The 19,103-nt window shown below is 41.5% G+C and overlaps 2 long non-coding RNA genes and 1 pseudogene across 2 annotated transcripts in view; 1 reads left to right on the top strand and 2 right to left on the bottom strand.

The window, feature by feature from the left end:
- Positions 1-19,103, bottom strand: part of LOC139185207 (uncharacterized) — a 145,430-nt gene that overhangs the window by 68,701 nt on the left and 57,626 nt on the right. The gene's annotated exons all lie outside the window — the stretch shown is intronic.
- The window catches only part of LOC139185206 (uncharacterized), a 99,824-nt gene that overhangs the window by 55,162 nt on the left and 25,559 nt on the right, over positions 1-19,103 (bottom strand). The window lies entirely within an intron of this gene.
- Positions 2,941-3,721, top strand: LOC109564460 (voltage-dependent anion-selective channel protein 3 pseudogene; annotated as a pseudogene).

The raw sequence follows: 19,103 nt of genomic DNA, 5'->3' as shown, positions 1-19,103 counted from the left end.
GAGCATCAAGAACAAGGACAGGAAACATCTCAGAAACAGAAAACAAACAGAAAATGAAATCTCTGTACACGTATCACAAGTTTGACCCAGAATTGAGTATTTGTGCAGTGAAAAAGCAAGCACAGGTTTTAAATGAAAAACATAGACTGTATTCTTTCTTTTTAGCTTCAAAAATAATATTTAAATGCACATGCTGCTGCTGCTAAGTCACTACAGTCGTGTCCAACTCTGTGCGACCCCATAGACGGCAGCCCACCATGCTCCACCGTCCCTGGAATTCTCCAGGCATGAATACTGGAGTGGGTTGCCATTTCCTTCTCCAGTGCATGCATGTTAAGTCGCTTCAGTCGTGCCCGACTCTGTGCAACCCTATGGACAGCAGCCAACCAGGCTCCTCTGTCCACAGGATTCTCCAGGCAAGAATAGTGGAGTGGGTTGCATTTCCTTCTCCATTATATGCACATATAGGTGTACAAAAGAGATGAAGAAATTTATGTGTGTGCATAATAAGTTCGTAATTGCTAAAATTTATTTGAGCCTGATCATGTCAGTAAGTGAGAACATTTTTCAGTCTTAATAAAATAGTGTCTTAGGGTATTTTTATTCATATTGCTTTGGCTTGTGATTAATTGTTTTACTATTTAAAATTGTAAAATTTTTTTATATTATAAATAATATTAATTGAAATAATTTTACTACCCTTGTTTAAGTTAAATCTATCAAATTGACCTTTTAAAATTTGAATCCCTACTTTGGTTTAAGTCAGGTATTAACAGAAATGTATTGTGCTTGCCTTAAGAGTTTTTAAAATTTATGAGAAGGAAAGAAAGAGATTAATTTCAAGTAAGGTTACTTAATCTTTAGCTCCCTGATTCTATTCAAGACAAATTGGCAAAAAAAAAAAAAAAACAACCTTTCTGGCTTTAAATATAGATAATTACTCTTGCATATATTAAATACCATGTACCATATCTCATTAGTATTTCTTACAGTATGACTCTATGATAAAACTTTTAGACCTACTTGGCTAATGTCAGGGGACGTTCAACTTTAAGGGATCCAATATGTTTTCTTCCTTTGTGTGCCGTTTCTCAAGGACTCTCTTTTTCTTATCAGTTCCTGGAAAGCAGGAACAAGCAGAACTGCACGCTGTTCTCAGGACTGAGATCATGGGAAAGAGCACCTGCTTGGATTCCCTTCAGTGATTCTCTTCAGTGACCTTTTACTTAAAGGACTATCCATTTTGTTGCAACTGGTGGAATTTCATTCTTTTCAATGGCTGAGTAATCATTTTATTGAAGATATATAAGCATGCGTTTCTGCAGATAAAGTACCATTGTTTCACTCAAGACTTGGGTCCCCTGTGTCCTTCTTCTCATCGACTCCAGTGCCCAGGTCCCAGTCTACAAAGACCGTGACAGGCTAAGATTTTTTTTTTAATCAAGTAGGATTTTTTTTTTTTAAAGGGGAAAACCAAAGTCTCCTTGTGTGTACTTGTTCAGTTGCTAAGTCGTGTCTGTCTCTTTTCGACCCCATGGGCTGCAGCCCGCCAGGCTTCCCTATCCTTCACCATCTCCTGCAGCTTGCTCAAACTCATGTCCATTGTGTCGATGATGTCATCCAGCCATCTCATCCTCTGTCAACCCCTTCTTCTCTTGCCCTCAATCTTTCCCAGCAGCAGGGTCTTTTCCAATGAAAATGTGTGCACTACTGACTTGTAATAGAGTAAATATCCTTTGTGGGGAGGGGAAATCACACAAAAAGAGTAGGGTAATAAATTGGCTATAGTAAACAGATCCACAAGAAGCATCATTCTCTACGCAAAAGAACATGACTATTAATATTGGATTATTATATCTGTAACTTACTATCATAGTAGTGAACCATCACTTCTGCTGTAACAGTGTTTATGCCGGAATTACTTGAGACCTTCCCTTGAAAAATATTTCAAGCATTCCTTGCAGATAGAAAGATTGGGAATGGCCTCCCTGAGATCCTGCTACCAGTGTGTCAGTGTGACAGGTTCCCGTGCCCTCTGGCTTGCTCACTGTCTAAGCGCTAAGTGCTCTGAGGAGCAAAATTCCCCTGACAGCCAAGTGCAGGTCCCATTACAATCTGATTTTTGTTCAACCTGAGCACCAATACCCACTTGGACATCAGCTTTACTGCAAGATTGAAACACGGCTGCTCATCTCTGTATATTCTCATGAGTTCCTCAGTCAAAAAGTACAGAATTGCTATTAAATAAGGTAAATATACTAAATGCTGACACAAAAAATTTCCAGGACACCTTATAACATGAAAAAAGTGGTATATAGTGTGAAGCACATTTATATAAATATACCAAGTTATATAGTTACATGAGTTCCTAGCTGATTATATGTTCAGAGACATAGAGGTGAAGCTAAAGATAAATTTGGTGGCAGAGAGAGAACAGAAGGAAAAAATTGCCCCATCAAGAACCATGGAAAATAAAGCAATTATAGGAAAAATAAAATGTTAGATGTAGCAAATGGGATGAGAACTATTAAATAAAAAATTACAGTGTATGCATGTATATATACATATATATTATGTTTATCTGTGTAAGTATAGACATAATTATATATTTATACATAATTTTATATGATATTCCTAGGAGTCAATATCATATCATTGAATCTGATATTCCTATATCTGCCTGAAGATGGGGAAAAGTGGTTCTTTCTTGGGGCAGGAACACGGAGTTATACCTTCATGACCTGAATCATATTATTATTTGTTCTGAATAAAATAATCAAAAAGATAAACAAATACTTGCAAGAGTAGGTTCTAATGCCAATAACCTGTCAAAGACATAAATCACTTTTCCTCTCCAAAGCATAGGTGGGGCTTCAGTGGTGTCCTGGCAGAGTAGACAGACCCCTCCTGTCGGAGTGGACAGGCCCTCCAGTTGGCGATATGTGTAACACACCAACTTACTGTGACCCAAGAAAGGCTGCCAAAGATGTCTTCAACAAAGCATATGGATTTGGCATGGTCAAAATAGACCTGAGAACCAAATCATGTAGTGGAATGAAATTCTTTACTTCTGGTCATGCTTACACTGATACGGGGAAAGCATCAGGCAACCTAGAGACCAAATACAAATCTGTAACTATGGACTGACCTTCATCCAGAAGTGGAACACAGACAATACTCTTGGGACAGAAATGTCTTGGGAGAATAAGTTGGCTGAAGGGTTGAAACTGACTCTTGATAACATATTTGTACCAAGCACAGGAAAGAAGGGTGGGAAATTGAAGGCCTCCTATAAACCGGATTGTTTCAGTCTTGGCAGTAATATTGATGTAGATTTTTCTGGACCAACCATCTATGGCTGGGCTGTGTTGGCCTTTGAAGGTTGGCTTGCTGGCTATCAGATGAGTTTTGACACAGACAAATGCAAACTGTCACAGAATAATTTCACCCTGGGTTACAAGGCCGCAGACTTCCAGCTGCACACTCATGTGAATGATGGTGCTGAGTTTGGAGGGTCGATCTACCAGAAGGTGAATGAGAAGATTGAAATGTCAATAAACCTCGCACGGACAGCCAGCAGTAACAACACCCGCTTCGGCATTGCTGCTAAGTACAAGCTGGACTGTAGAACTTCTCTCTGTGCTAAAGGAAACAATGCCAGCCTGATTGGACTGGGTTACACTCAGACCCTTTGACCAGGAGTGAAACTGATCCTGTCAACTCTAATCAATGGAAAGAAATTTAATGCAGGAGGGCACAAGTTTGGGCTGGGATTTGAACTAGAAGTTTAATGTGGCTTTGAATAAAGCATCAGCTTTGTCCCTGAAGGTGAAGAGAAATGAACCCTCTATGTTTTGGCCTTAAAATTCTTCTGTGAAATTCAAAAGTGTGAACTTTTTATTCTTCCAAAGAATTGTAATCCTTCCCACACTGAAGCTTAGGTACTGAGTCCATCCTAAGGGAGGTGATTGAAGGCATGCCCGGAAGCTATCACTTTCATGCCACGTCTCAGTTCAGCTCCTCAGGGTTATTATCAATGTGCTCCTCAGCGACGGTGTAGTGTCATGTTACAGAGGAGATGACCCGACCCTCCAGTTGTCCATCATGTTCTGCATGTCCCACACCACTTTTTCATGACCTTGTAATATATTGGTCCCTGTACGGTAGTACAATCTTTGGTTTTGCATCACAGTAAAATAAAAGAAACCATCACATTTGGAACATAAATTGAAAAAAAAAAAAGCATAGGTGGAGAATTCCCCAGAGGTCCAGTGGTTTGAGCTCCACGCTTCCACTGCAGGGGGCACGGGTTCAATCCCTGGTTGGGGGATTAAGATCCCACATTCTGGACAGCCAAAGAAACCCGAAAACAATGACAACAACAACAAGCATATGTGGACTCATAGCCAGAAAAGGCAAACTATACTAGGCATACTTTAGCAAGAAACTGCCTGATACAGAAGGATTGTCTCTGTATGTTTAAGTCTGACTCTAAAACTGGTTGCAGAATCTTTGCTAATAAGACTTAGACATGCAATATTTGAAAAAGAACAGAATTATTCCAGGTATAATTCCTATTCCAAGGAATTAGGAATGGACACCAGGAAAAGAATAAGAGCTTACGGAGGCCTAAATGAAAGCATGATGGGGAAAGAGGCTCCACAGTTTTCATCTTCAGTCCACACTTAGATACCCCCCTATGTCCATAAATGTGTTGGGTCAGAAATCAAAAGTATTTAAGCTCACACTTGATCTATTCCATTACTGAACCAATAACACACACACACACACACACGCAGAGCTATACAAATATATTAATAGGTACCTTAGAAGTTAAGAGCATGGGGCTTGGAGACAAATCCCATTACTAAGGGACAGTGATGATATGTGGTTTGGCAAGTGATTTAACTTCTCTATGACCCGGTTTCCCTATGTGTAAATGGGGATGGTATCACCTACCTCAATGGATTTTTATAAAGATGAAAATACTTAATGAATCTGAGTTTGATACACAGTAAGCACATTAAAAAAAAAAAGGCAATTGGACTCTCCTTGGAAGAAAAAGGCTGATTGTAATAGAAAACAACATCAGCTCGGCCACACATCTGATTCCTCCAGCTGAATCTTATGCTTTGACTCTTTGGGTCTCAACACACAAGACTCATGATGCCATAAGAGGCTCAAGGCATCGACAGAGAAATGTCATTTTTTAAAGAGAACTTTGAACTAAATATGCAAACTTGACCTTGGAGAGGTATAAAATATTGACTCTGCCCTTAAGATGCTATCAGCCTGAGTAGGGGTGGGAGAAAACACAGGGCTGAGACAGAGGGTTTGGTTGGAAACACCAAACAGGTGTATCTAAGAAGCCTTCCCTGCAGACAAATCACCTTCAGAGGAGATGATGCCTGTGCTGAGTCTGGAGCAAAGAGTAGGAGCAATCCAGAGGAGGAGAGTGTAAGTATAGAAATACAGGGATAGTGTTACGTTTCTTGTAAAAGGAGCTTGCGATGGCAAAGAGAAACAGGCCAGGGACAGATCAACAAAATTCCAGCCTTAGAAGCCAAGGAATTTAAACTATCATAAAAGTCAGTGGAGATGGAGAAGGAAATAGCAACCCACTCCAGTATTCTCACCAGGAGAACCCCATGGACAGATGAGCTGAGCAGGTTACAGTCCATGGGGTCTCAAGAGTTGGACACAACTTAGTGACTAAGCAACAACAACTGAATGGCACAGGGAAGTATATTCAATTTTCTGTGATAAACCATAATGGAAAAGAATATTGAAAAAGAATAATATGTATGTATGTGTCTGAATCACTTTGCTGTACAGCAGAAATTAACATGTTATAAATCAACTGTAGTTCAATAAAATTTGAAAAAAGAAAAAAGTTGTTGGAGAGCCATTGTTGAATTTTAGCAATGAGATGGACTTGATCAGATTTTCATCTTGGAAAGATCACCTCAGCTTAGTTTGGAAGCAACAGCAGAAAAGAAGCTACAACTCTACTCCAGGCAAGATACATGACCACCTCAAGTAAGATAAAGTAACAGTGGGATGAGGAGGAGGTCAGCTTACACAGAGCAGATATAATTTTGGCAGGACTTGGTGACAGTTGGATGTGGAAGAAGTGAGAGGAAGAATCATGGCTGATTCTGAGGTTTCTGACTTGGACGACTGAATGAACAGTGGTTAACACAAAATACAAGAAAAGGAACAGTGGTTTTGGAAGCAAATGAGTACAGTGCTGTAGAAATTCACAGAGGTCACTGTGCACTGTGATGGTAACAAAGGTGTTTAAGAGGCCTAGTCTGATGGACACAATATGATTTGGTGTCTTTAAATACCTGGTATGGGGCTTTGACGACTCAACAAAGTGATGGCTGGAAAGAGAGCATGGCGATCTGTTGGGTGTGTCCTGGGAGGAGGAGAAAGGCATGGCCTGAGCTAAAGCACAGAGAGGAGTGGCCAGCTGCCCAGACCCTGAGGTCCTGCACACCTGACAGCTGTCAGTGTCACTGAGATTCTCTCCAGGCATCAAGCAAAGCACCTGGGGCTCACCACCAAGGTAAGAAGAATATGTGTAAACAGAATGTTTTATACAGATATATATTCTTCCCCATGTTACCAAGTGTCCCACCCACTTGGCCAGAGAATGCTATAGAACAACCTGAGCAAAGACTTTCCAAGTAGGCATACATATTTTCAAGAAATTGATTTCCTCATTTATATGAAAGTTTAGAGCTTCCCTGGTGGCTCATCTGCCTGCAATGCAGGAGACCTGGATTCAATCCCTGGGTTGGGAAGATCCTCTGGAGAAGGAAATGGCTACCCACTCCAGTGTTCTGGCCTGGAGAATTCGATGTATTGTATAGTCCATGGGGTCACAAAGAGTCAGACACAACTGAGCAACTTTCACTTTCATGAAAGTTCAGAAAAGGGAAATATATATAAAATTAATAGAGGCAGAAAGTAGATCAGTGGTTGCCTGGGGCTGGGGGTGAAAATGGGGATTAACTATAAAGGACTGGAAGGTTCTTATTGGAGTGATGAAAATGTTCTAAGACTGTCTTAATGAGATTGTTGCAATGTCACTGTATACTTAATTTTTATAGGTAAAATATACTTCAGTAAATTTGCTTTTTAAAAGGGAAATCAATCTGCAGATCTTCAACTTCTATCTGTGGTCTTTTTGAAAAATGATCTTCCTGAGAATGCACCTGTGTTCAAAGTTATGCAAAATCTCCTTTTCTACCTCCCCTTCCCATTAGCCAAACTTTAAAAAGGAAGAAAGTCACATTATTCTGCTATGACTCAGAATGAAAAAAGTTCCCAGTTGCCAAGAAAAACATTCTGAATATCGGTTTCTGGGATGCTTCATTTAATATTTAAATGCCTTAGGGTTTCTTATCTTTCTCTAGTTTACATTTAATTTTGTTAAGAGTATAGCCTGGTATTAAAATTAAATGTTTCAGCTTGTGTTGGTCTGTTGTGAATTTAGATAGAATGGGGGTGGGCAGTGGGTGTGTGGATAATTTTCATTTAAGGACCTTTCCACACCTCAGCTCTCATCAAGGAACACATATGGGGGGTGGGATGGGGAGTTATACAGGAACAAAGCAAAGATAATATTGATACAAAAAAAAGTCGGTGTTGAAACTAATGTTTTCAAGAATTGGATTGGCTAGATATTGAAGAGGTTCAGAACAAGCTTCCTCAAAACATGCCACTTTGTCATTTGGATTATTTTGACTTGAAATCAATAAAAGCCTAAAAGACTCAGGAAGACCTTTTTATAATACCTCTACCTTCGATGCCTAAAACAACTTAGATAGAGGGCCTAGCCTAGGAAGAGAACTATCACCAAAGATAACCACAAAGAATATGGGCCAAAGATATGGGAAGCTGGCAGGGAGCTTCAAAGTCCTCTCTGTGTCCCCATTGTCTCTTCATGGCAGGGCAATAATTTATTTACCAAACATTTGCTCTTCCCATCTTCCTATGAATTACCTTCCTTCACTTTGAAGCCCAGACCCCTACCTTCTCTCCTTAGCTCAGAATGACATACAAGCCTCAATTACCTGACTGTCTGTGACCCTCTTATGTCTATGTGAGGTTCCCACAAGTATGAAGTTACATTTGTTTTTCTCCTGCTAATCTGTCTTATGTCAATAGAGAGGGCATATGTGTGTCTTTGGAGCCAGATGGCCTAGATTCAAATTCCAGGTCTGACTCTTACTAGCTGGGTCACCTTGGGAAAGTTCTTTAACCTCTCTTTGCCTCATTTTGCCCATGTGTAATATGGGGATACTAAGCCATGCCGTGTGGGGCCACCCAAGATGGATGGGTCATGGTGGAGAGGTCTGACAGAATGTGGTCCACTGGAGAAGGGAATGGCAAACCACTTCAGTATTCTTGCCTTGAGAACCCCATGAACAGTATGAAAAGGCAAAAAGATAGGATACTGAAAGGGGAAATCCCCAGGTTGGTAGGTGCCCAATATGCTACTGGAGATCAGTGGAGAAATAACTCTAGAAAGAATGAAGGGATGGAGCCAAAGCAAAAACAATACCCAGTTGTGGATGCAACTGGTGATAGAAGCAAGATCCAATGCTGTAAAGAGCAATATTGCATAGGAACCTGGAATGTCAGGTCCATGAATCAAGGCAAATTGGAAGTGGTCAAACAGGAGATGGCAAGAGTGAAGGTCGACATTCTAGGAATCACCGAACTAAAATGAACTGGAATGGGTGAATTTAACTCAGGTGACCATTATATCTACTACTGTGGGCAGGAATCCCTTAGAAGAAATGGAGTAGCCATCATGGTCAACAAGAGTCCGAAATGCAGTACTTGGATGTAATCTCAAAAACAACAGAATGATCTCTGTTCGTTTCCAAGGCAAACCATTCAATATCATGGTGATCCAAGCCTATGCCCCAACCAGTAACACTGAAGAAGCTGAAGTTGAATGGTCTACTGCACAATTGCACTCATCTCACACGCTAGTAAAGTAATGCTCAAAATTCTCCAAGCCAGGCTTCAGCAATATGTGAACTGTGAACTTCCTGATGTTCAAGCTGGTTTTAGAAAAGCAGAGGAACCAGAGATCAAATTGCCAACATCCACTGGATCATGGAAAAAGCAAGAGAGTTCCAGAAAAACATCTATTTCTGCTTTATTGACTATGCCAAAGCCTTTGACTGTGTGGATCACAATAAACTGTGGAAAATTCTGAAAGAAATAGGAATACCAGACCACCTGACCTGCCTCTTGAGAAACCTGTATGCAGGTCAGGAAGCAACAGTTAGAACTGGACATGGAACAACAGACTGGTTCCAAATAGGAAAAGGAGTACATCAGGGCTGTATATTGTCACCCTGTTTATTTAACCTATATGCAGAGTACATCATGAGAAACGCTGGACTGGAAGAAGCACAAGCTGGAATCAAGATTGCCAGGAGAAATGTCAATAACCTCAGATATGCAGATGACACCACCCTTATGGCAGAAAGTGAAGAGGAACTAAAAAGCCTCTTGATGAAAGTGAAAGAGGAGAGTGAAAAAGTTGGCTTAAAGCTCAACATTCAGAAAACGAAGATCATGGCATCTGGCCCCATCACTTCATGGGAAATAGATGGGGAAACAGTGGAAACAGTGTCAGACTTTATTTTTCTGGGCTCCAAAATCACTACAGATGGTGACAGCAGCCATGAAATTAAAAGACGCTTACTCCTTGGAATGAAAGTTAAGACCAACCTAGATAGCATATTCAAAAGCAGAGACATTGCTTTGTCAACAAAGGTCCGTCTAGTCAAGGCTATGGTTTTTCCAGTGGTCATGTATGGATGTGAGAGTTGGACTGTGAAGAAGGCTGAGCGCCGAAGAATTGATGCTTTTGAACTGTGGTGTTGGAGAAGACTCTTGAGAGTCCCTTGGACTGCAAGGAGATCCAACCAGTCCATTCTGAAGGAGATCAGCCCTGGGATTTCTTTGGAAGGAATGATGCTAAAGCTGAAACTCCAGTACTTTGGCCACCTCATGCGAAGAGTTGACTCATTGGCAAAGACCCTGATGCTGGGAGGGATTGGGAGCAGGAGAAGAAGGGGATGACAGAGGATGAGATGGCTGGATGGCATCACTGACTTGATGGACGTGAGTCTGAGTGAATCCTGGGAGTTGGTGATGGACAGGGAGGCCTGGCGTGCTGCGATTCATGGGGTTGCAAAGAGTCGGACATGACTGAGCGACTGATCTGATCTGATCTGATCTGATGAAGACGTACAAGACCTTTTAGAACTAATACTCAAAAAAGATGTCCTTTTCATTATAGTGAAGTGAAAGTGACTGGAATGCAAAAGTAGGAAGTCAAGAAACACCTGGAGTAACAGGCAAATTTGGCCTTGGAGTACGGAATGAAGTAGGGCAAAGGCTAATAGAGTTTTTCCAAGAGAACGCACTGGTCATAGCAATCACCCTCTTCCAAGAACACAAGAGAAGACTCTACACATGGACATCACCAGATGGTCAACACCGAAATCAGATTGATCATATTCTTTACAGCCAAAGATGGAGAAGCTCTATACAGTCAGCAAAAACAAGACCAGGAGCTAACTGTGGCTCAGATCATGAACTCCTTATTGCTAAATTCAGACTTAAATTGAAGAAAGTAGGGAAAACCACTAGACCATTCAGATATGACCTAAATCAAATCCCTTATGCTTATACAGTGGAAGTGAGAAATAGATTTAAGGGACTAAATCTGATAGACAGAGTGCCTGATGAACTATGGACAGAGGTTCATGACATTGTACAGGAGACAGGGATCAAGACCATCCTCATGGAAAAGAAATGCAAAAAAGCAAAATGGCTGTCTGAGGAGGCCTTACAAATAGCTGTGAAAAGAAGAGAAGCAAAAAGCAAAGGAGAAAAGGAAAGATATAAGCATCTGAATGCAGAGTTCCAAAGAATAGCAAGGAGAGATAAGAAAGCCTTCCTCAGCGATCAATGCAAAGAAATAGAGGAAAACAACAGAATAGGAAAGACTAGAGATCTCTTCAAGAAAATTAGAGATACCAAGGGAATATTTCATGCAAAGATGGGCTCGATAAAGGACAGAAATGGTATGGACCTAACAGAAGCAGAATATATTAAGAACAGGTGGCAAAAAATACACAGAAGAACTATACAAAAAAGAGCTTCATGACCCAGATAATCATGATGGTGTGATCACTTACCTAGAGCCAGGTATCCTGGCTCTAGGTGAAGTCAAGTGGGCCTTAGAAAGCATCACTATGAACAAAGCTAGTGGAGGTGATGGAATTCCAGTTGAGCTATTTCAAATCCTGAAAGATGATGCTGTGAAAGTGCTGCACTCAATATGGCAGCAAATTTGGAAATCTCAGCAGTGGCCACAGGACAGGAAAAGGTCAGTTTTCATGCCAATCCCAAAGAAAGGCAATACCAAAGAATGCTCAAACTACTGCACAATTGCACTCATCTCACACACTAGTAAAGTAATGCTCAAAGTTCTCCAAGCCAGGCTTCAGCAACATGTGAACTGAGAACTTCCAGATGTTCAAGTTGGTTTTAGAAAAGGCAGAGGGACCAGAGATCAAATTGCCAACATCTGCTGGATCATGGAAAAAGCAAGAGAATTCCAGAAAAACATCTATTTCTGCTTTATTGACTATGCCAAAGCCTTTGACTGTGTGGATCACAATAAACTGTGGAAAATTCTGAAACAGATGGGAATACCAGACCACCTGACCTGCCTCTTGAGAAACCTGTATGCAGCTCAGGAAGCAGCAGTTAGAACTGGACATGGAACAACAGACTGGTTCCAAATAGGAAAAGGAGTACGTCAAGGCTGTATACTGTCACCCTGCTTATTTAACTTCTATGCAGAGTACATCATGAGAAACGCTGGGCTGGAAGAAGCACAAGCTGGAATCAAGATTTCCGGGAGAAATCTCAATAACCTCAGATATGTAGATGACACCACCCTTATGGCAGAAAGTGAAGAGGAACTCAAAAGCCTCTTGATGAAAGTGAAAGAGGAGAGTGAAAAAGTTGGCTTAAAGCTCAACATTCAGAAAACGAAGATCATGGCATCTGGTCCCACCACTTCATGGGAAATAGATGGGGAAACAGTGGAAACAGTGTCAGACTTTATTTTTCTGGGCTCCAAAATCACTGCAGATGGTGATTGCAGCCATGAAATTAAAAGACGCTTACTCCTTGGAAGGAAAGTTATGACCAACCTAGATAGCATATTGAAAAGCAGAGACATTACTTTGCCAACAAAGGTCAGTCTAGTCAAGGCTATGGTTTTTCCAGTGGTCATGTATGGATGTGAGAGTTGGACTGTGAAGATAGCTGAGCACCGGAGAATTGATGCTTTTGAACTGTGGTGTTGGAGAAGACTCTTAAAAGTCCCTTGGACTGCAAGGAGATCCAACCAATCCATCCTAAAGGAGATCAGTCCTGGGTGTTCTCTGGAAGGACTGATGCTAAAGCTGAAACTCCAGTACTTTGGCCACTTCATGCGAAGAGTTGACTCATTGGAAAAGACCCTGATGCTGGGAGGGATTGGGGGCAGGAGGAGAAGGGGAGGAGAGAGAATGAGATGGCTGGATGGCATCACCGACTCGATGGACGTGAGTTTGAGTGAACTCCGGGAGTTGGTGATGGACAGGGAAGCCTGGCGTGCTGCGGTTCATGGGGTCGCAAAGAGTCGGGCACGACTGAGTGACTGAACTGAACTGATCTGTGTATGGGGATAATAAAGCACCTATCTTCAGATTATTCTGTGGATTGACTTGACTCATATAATGTATTAGAATAATATTAGCCTTATAGTAAATATTTGATAAATGTTAGCTGTTGCTTTGTGTGGCTGAAGACATTATATAAATGGCCTTATACAAGTAAAAAAAAAATCTGTCTTATGTCAGTTTAATGAATACACCAGCCAATAGGTAGGAGAAATTTTTTTCCTCCCCAACACTATCTTGTACTTGCCCCTTCAGAATTATGCCTTCCTGGTCTCTACTCTGTTTTGTGTTCTTGGAGGCTGTCTATACCTGACCTATATAGACTACACCTGGCTTCCCAAAGGGTTCTGACAATGGAGGGCACCATAGATGGTAATAGTATTGATAATAGTAGGTCAGAGAAGGGAAAGGAATGAAGTTGTAGATTCAGAAAACGAAATCTTGAATCACTGTTTTGGCTCCCTCCTGCAGGGGTGCCTGAATCTTGCCAAAACACTTGACCTGAAGTCACAGCTCCTGATGTGCAGCCCTCTAGCTCTCTTTGTTGGGGTAACCCACTTAAAGATGCTTGCTCCTTGGAAGAAAAGCTATGACAAACCTAGACAGTGTATTAAGAAACAGAGACACAACTTTACCAACAAAGGTCTGTGTAGTCAAAGCTATGGTTTTTCCAGTAGTCACGTATGGATGTGAGATTTGGACCATAAAGAAGGCTGAGTGCCGAAGAACTGATGCTTTCAAAATGTGATCTTATCACTCATTATCAGAGAAATGCAAATCAAAATCACAGTGAGGTACCATTTCACACCAGTCAGAATGGCTGCCATCCAAGAGTCTACAAGCAATAAATGCTGGAGAGGGTGTGGAGAAAAGGGAACCCTCTTACACTGTTGGTAGGAATGCAAACTAGTATAGCCACTATGGAGAACACTGTGGAGATTCCTTAAAAAACTAGAAATAGAACTGCCTTATGATCCAGCAATCCCACTTCTGAGCATACACACTGAGGAAACCAGAATTGAAAGAGACATGTGTACCCCAATGTTCATCACAGCACTGTTTATAATAGCCAGGACATGGAAGCAACCTAGATGCTCATCAGAAGACGAATGGATAAGAAAGCTGTGGTATATATACACAATGGAATATTACTCAGCCATTAAAAAGAATACATTTGAATCAGTTCTGATGAGGTGGATGAAACTGGAGCCTATTATACAGAGTGAAGTAAGCCAGAAAGAAAAATACCAGTACAGTATACTAACATATATATATGGAATTTAGAAAGATGGTAATGATAACCCTATATGCGAGACAGCAAAAGAGACACTGATGTATAGAACAGTCTTTTGGACTCTGTGGGAGAGGGCGAGGGTGGGATGATTTGGGAGAATGGCATTGAAACATGCATATTATCATGTGTGAAATGAATCGCCAATCTAGGTTCGACGCACAAGACAGGGTGCTCGGGGCTGGTGCACTGGGATGACCCAGGGGATGAGATGGGGAGGGAGGTGGGAGGGGGGTTCAGGATGGGGAACACATGTATACCCGTGGCAGATTCATATCAATGTATGGCAAAACCACTACAGTATTGTAAAGTAATTAGCCTCCAATTAAAATAATAAATTCATATGAAAAATTTTAAAAATAAATGTGATGTTAGAGAAGACTCTTGAGAGGCCCTTGGGCTGCAAGGAGATCAAACCAGTCGATCCTAAAAGAAATCAGTCCTGAATATTCATTGGAAGGACTGATGCTGAAGTTGAAGTTCCAATACTTTGGTCACCTGGATCCGAAGAGCTGACTCATTAGAAAAGACCATGATGGTGAGAAAGATTGAAGGCAAGAAGAGAAGGGGATTATAGAGGATGAGATTATTGTATGGCATCACCAACGGAATGGACGTGAGTTTGAGCAAGCTCCAGGAGTTGGTGATGGAAAGGAAGCCTGGCATGCTGCAGTCCATGGGGTCGCAAAGTGTCAGACACAACTGACTGACTGAATAACTTCCTCTTCTTGTCCCTTCAGGCCTGGATGGTAGCTGTTGCTGACTCCCCTGTTGCTGACTCCAGGTACCACACAATCCCTGCACCTTTCCTATACCGTACCTCTGAAAATAGTCCCTTCATGAAAACTCTCTTTAATTTATCCAGTTTGATTCTGTCATCTATTTCCTGACAGTATTCAATTGATTTAGGACCTTCGTATCTCCTGCTACAGTAATCTCTTAGCTGCCAGATCAAACTGTGCATAAGCACACACACACACACACACACACACAGAGAAATTGTCTCTAGAAGGCAAAAATCTAACCATGTCAATATCCGACCCTTTCACCTTCCTTATTAAATTTCAATATCTCCCCTCTGTCCTCTAGATAAAGCCCAGGCTCTCTATCTCAGCATTCAATAAGTGCCACCATCTGGCCCTTAAGTAATTCCCTAGCCTCATCTCCAGCCCATCCCCACTTCACACTGGATGTTCCAGGAATACCGAACTCTCTGTAGTTTCTCCCACTATGCTTTTTCTCCTTGCCACCTTCCTTGCACTTGGTGTGCTCTCTCATATTCCTAAACTCCTTATTTCATTCATCCTTTAAGAATCAGCTAAGGAGGGACTTCCTTGGTAGTCCCGTGGTTAAGAATCTGCCTTCCAATGCAGGGTATACAGGTTCAATCCCTGGCCAGGGAACTAAGATCCCACATGCCTCATGGCCAAAAAACTAAAATGTAAAGCAGAAGCAATATTGTTAGGGGAAGCAGACTGATTGAAACTGCCCACCCTGGCCAGGCACCATAGTAACCATTTGCATGAGTTGTTTTATGACAGGAGATCCTGATAAGGAATACAGAACTAATAAGCCACCACCAACCGGAAGAGTTAGGGAAAGGTCGAAAGGAAACACCACGTGTCTGTCCACTTCCCAGAATCCCTCTCTCTAGCATCCATCTTGGCTGAGCAATGCGTGCACCACCAGGAAAGACTCTGAATTAGAATGATTGGCCAAAGACCACCCGGAAACTAATCCCATCACCATAAAACCCGAGACTTCAAGCCACGCGGCAGAGCAGTTCTCCTGGGTTCCCTTACCCTACTGCTCTCCACCTGGGTGCCCTTTCCCAATAAAATTTCTTGGTTTGTGAGCATGTGTCTCCTTGGACAATTCATTTCCGAGTGTTAGACAAGAGCCCAGTTTCAGGTCCTGGAAGGGGTCCCCCTTCCTGCAACAATATTGTAACAAACTCAATAAAGACTTAAAAAATGGTCCACATCAGGGCTTCCCTGGTAGCTCCATGGTCAAGAATCCACCTGCCAATGCAGGAGACATGGGTTTGATCACTGATCTGGGGAAATTCCACATGCCATGGAACAACTAAGCCCATGCACCACAACTGTTGAACCTGTGCTCTGGAGCCTGGGAGCCACAACTACTGAGCCCACGTGCTGCAACTACTGAAAGCCTGAGTGCCCAGAGCCCGTGCTCCACGGCAAGAAGCCTCCACAAAAGAAGTATACACTTCTTACCAAAACTAGAGACTAGCCCTCGCTCTCCACAACTAGAGAAAAGCTGGTGCAACAACAAAAGACCGAGCACAGCCAAAAATAAGTGAATAATTTTTTAAAAAAGGCCCACATCACAAATAAGTAAATATAAGAAAGAGAGAGAGAGAGGAAGGAAGGAAGGAAAAAGAAGAAAGAAGGAAGGGAGGAAAGGAAAAACAAAAGAAGAGGGGAAAAGGTGGGAAGGATGGAGAAAGGGAAAAGCCATCTGTACTGTGATCCCTTTCTGCAAAATTGAATACATGGATTTTATATGAGAATGCATATGCAGAGAGGTAGCTAAGGGAATTGTTAAAAAAAAAACAACAATATTTAACTTGATATCAAATTTTTACTTTCTTCTGTTGAAGGATAATTTTTTATAAGGCAAAGTCATACTGTCATACAAATATAAAATAAACAAGTACCAAAATTTTTACTTAACTCAATAATTCATGAAGGGAACCACTAAGATATTATAACTGATTCAAAAGTGAATTCAAAGAACCACATATAGAGGGAGACCATAAGGAAAACTAAAATAAATTTGCTTAATAGATGCAAAGCTGATTTCTTCCACAGTGGAGGGAAGGAAACCAATTGAATCTCCTCCAGACAACATTTATTTGCATAGGATATAAATGATGGATAGGCATCATTTGCATTGCTATCAGTTGTAAATAACTCAAAGGCAATGAAAGGTGCAGTGACCCCAAAGATCTGATTACCTGAAGAGTGTGCTAGACAAAGCCTGGCTTACCATGGAAGACATCAGTCCATTTCAAAGTCAGATTCACTATGAAGCCTTTCACAACTTTTCCCTGAATTTTCTCATGAATTTTCTCAAATATATATTTTTTAATTTTACAGTGAACATTTACCCCTTTTTTAAAAAGCATGCATCTTTTAAAGTAAAAATCACAATAAGAAAAGCTCCTTTTCCTGAGTCCACTCTGGTATTACTTTTCCCAATATATTTTACCTAACCACTGCAACCTCAATGTTTGGAAACTGTGTTCATCATATTTACCTCCTAACACTATGGATAATAACCATTTTTTTGTCTGCAGACCCAGTTCAGAGTATGAGAACTTTTGAAGCAGGGGGGAAGAGGGCAGGGCATAACCTTTTAGGGGCTTCCTGCATAGCTCAGTTGGTAAAGCATCTGCCTGCAATATGGGAAACCTGCGGTTCAGTTCCTGAGTTGGGAAGTTCCCCTGGAGAAGGAAATGGCAACCCACTCCAGTATTATTGCCTGGAGAATCCTATGGACAGAGAATCCTATGGACAGAGGGGCCTGGCATGCTACAGTTCATGGATCGCAAGAGTCGGACACGACTTAGTGCTATCTTTCCTTCTTTCACAACCTTTAAAAGAGTGACATAGCCTGAGGACACAACATAAACTGATTAGAACCAAATAGGTCCAAGATGGCAGATGAGTCTACTTCTACTAGCCCTTGAGCCTCAGACTATGCTCACTTTAACACATCAGCTAAATGACACACTCCCAGGCTCCATGGCAGTTCCAAGGCCAATCATAAAGGTCAGAAAGTGGGCCGCCATGGCCCAATTCCTGGAAATGCCCACCCCTTTCCCAAAATAGCTAGAATACTCCTCCCACTCATTAGCCTGTGAAATTATCCACTCCAGACTGTGGAGTTGCAAGCAGTTGGACACAGCTGCGCGACAAAACACGCACATAAAATCTGACAACCCCATACCACGGTGCTGCGCTTGCCTTCCGAGATGGCCCACGCTCTGTCCGTGGAGTATGTTTCTCTCTAAATAAATTCACTTCTTCATCATTTTGTTTCCTACTGAATTCTATGTCATGACATCAAGAATCTGAGCTTCACTAAGTCCTGAGACCAGGTGAGTGATCTCAATTAGAAGGCCACGGGTTCAAGCCCCAATCTGTGTTGCACAAGTTCACTTTGAGTACCAAAGGTAAAACTATGATAGAGGCGTCTTTGTATTCCACGCACTCAGTACATAGCAGGTTCCCATTAAATTTTTGTTGAAAAAAAATGAGGAAACTAGTACACTCCTAGATTCTGTATCTTTTTTTCCAAAATAAAGGAAGATGTGAAGGAAACAGGCAGAGGGGTGAGGGAAGAAATGCTTAGCTTTTTGATTTCCCCAGGTAGATTCTTCCTTGTCAAAAAGACTGAGAAACGGTTTGGGGAACGGAAATCGAGGGATTCTGTTCTTGGACGAGATGAAGCCCCAGAGATTTAAGAATAAACTGCCTGGAGTGACACTGACAAAAAGTTAAGTAGGAGGATGAGGAAACCCTTCTATTTTGAATCCCTGGCTACAGGGGAGGTAAGGAACCATAATAAATGAATAGGAACCATAGGAGCTAAGTTTCTGAGATAAAAGATTATGAATTTTTGTGTATATAGTTTGCTTCAAAAGCACTACCTGCTTTGATATTTGCCTAAGATTTACTAAAGTTTAAGTGCTTAAATAAGGGAATTGGTTTTATGTAAATCAGTTCAGAACTATAGATTTGTGGAGATTTGAGCAGAGGGTCAGAATCCTAAACATCAGGAAAACACAAGTTCGCTGTGCACACAAGGCCTGATGCCATTCAAAGCCTGAGCACTTAAAAACCAAGAATGGCTTCTTGAAAGTAAATGTTTGCAGACACAGCCGGACAGCACAGGGGAAGAGTGTGACTAAGAAATTTAACCCAGGGGTCTAAAGGGGTCCCTACAACCTCACTAGCTCACTGCAGCCAAATCTCAATTCATTCATTTTTTTTTCATTCCTTTAA

Source organism: Bos indicus, chromosome 10 (genome assembly GCF_029378745.1).
Source record: "Bos indicus isolate NIAB-ARS_2022 breed Sahiwal x Tharparkar chromosome 10, NIAB-ARS_B.indTharparkar_mat_pri_1.0, whole genome shotgun sequence".
NCBI lineage: Eukaryota > Metazoa > Chordata > Mammalia > Artiodactyla > Bovidae > Bos > Bos indicus.
The sequence above is the reverse complement of the archived record's forward strand: the minus strand, read 5'-3'. Positions and strand labels throughout refer to the sequence as shown.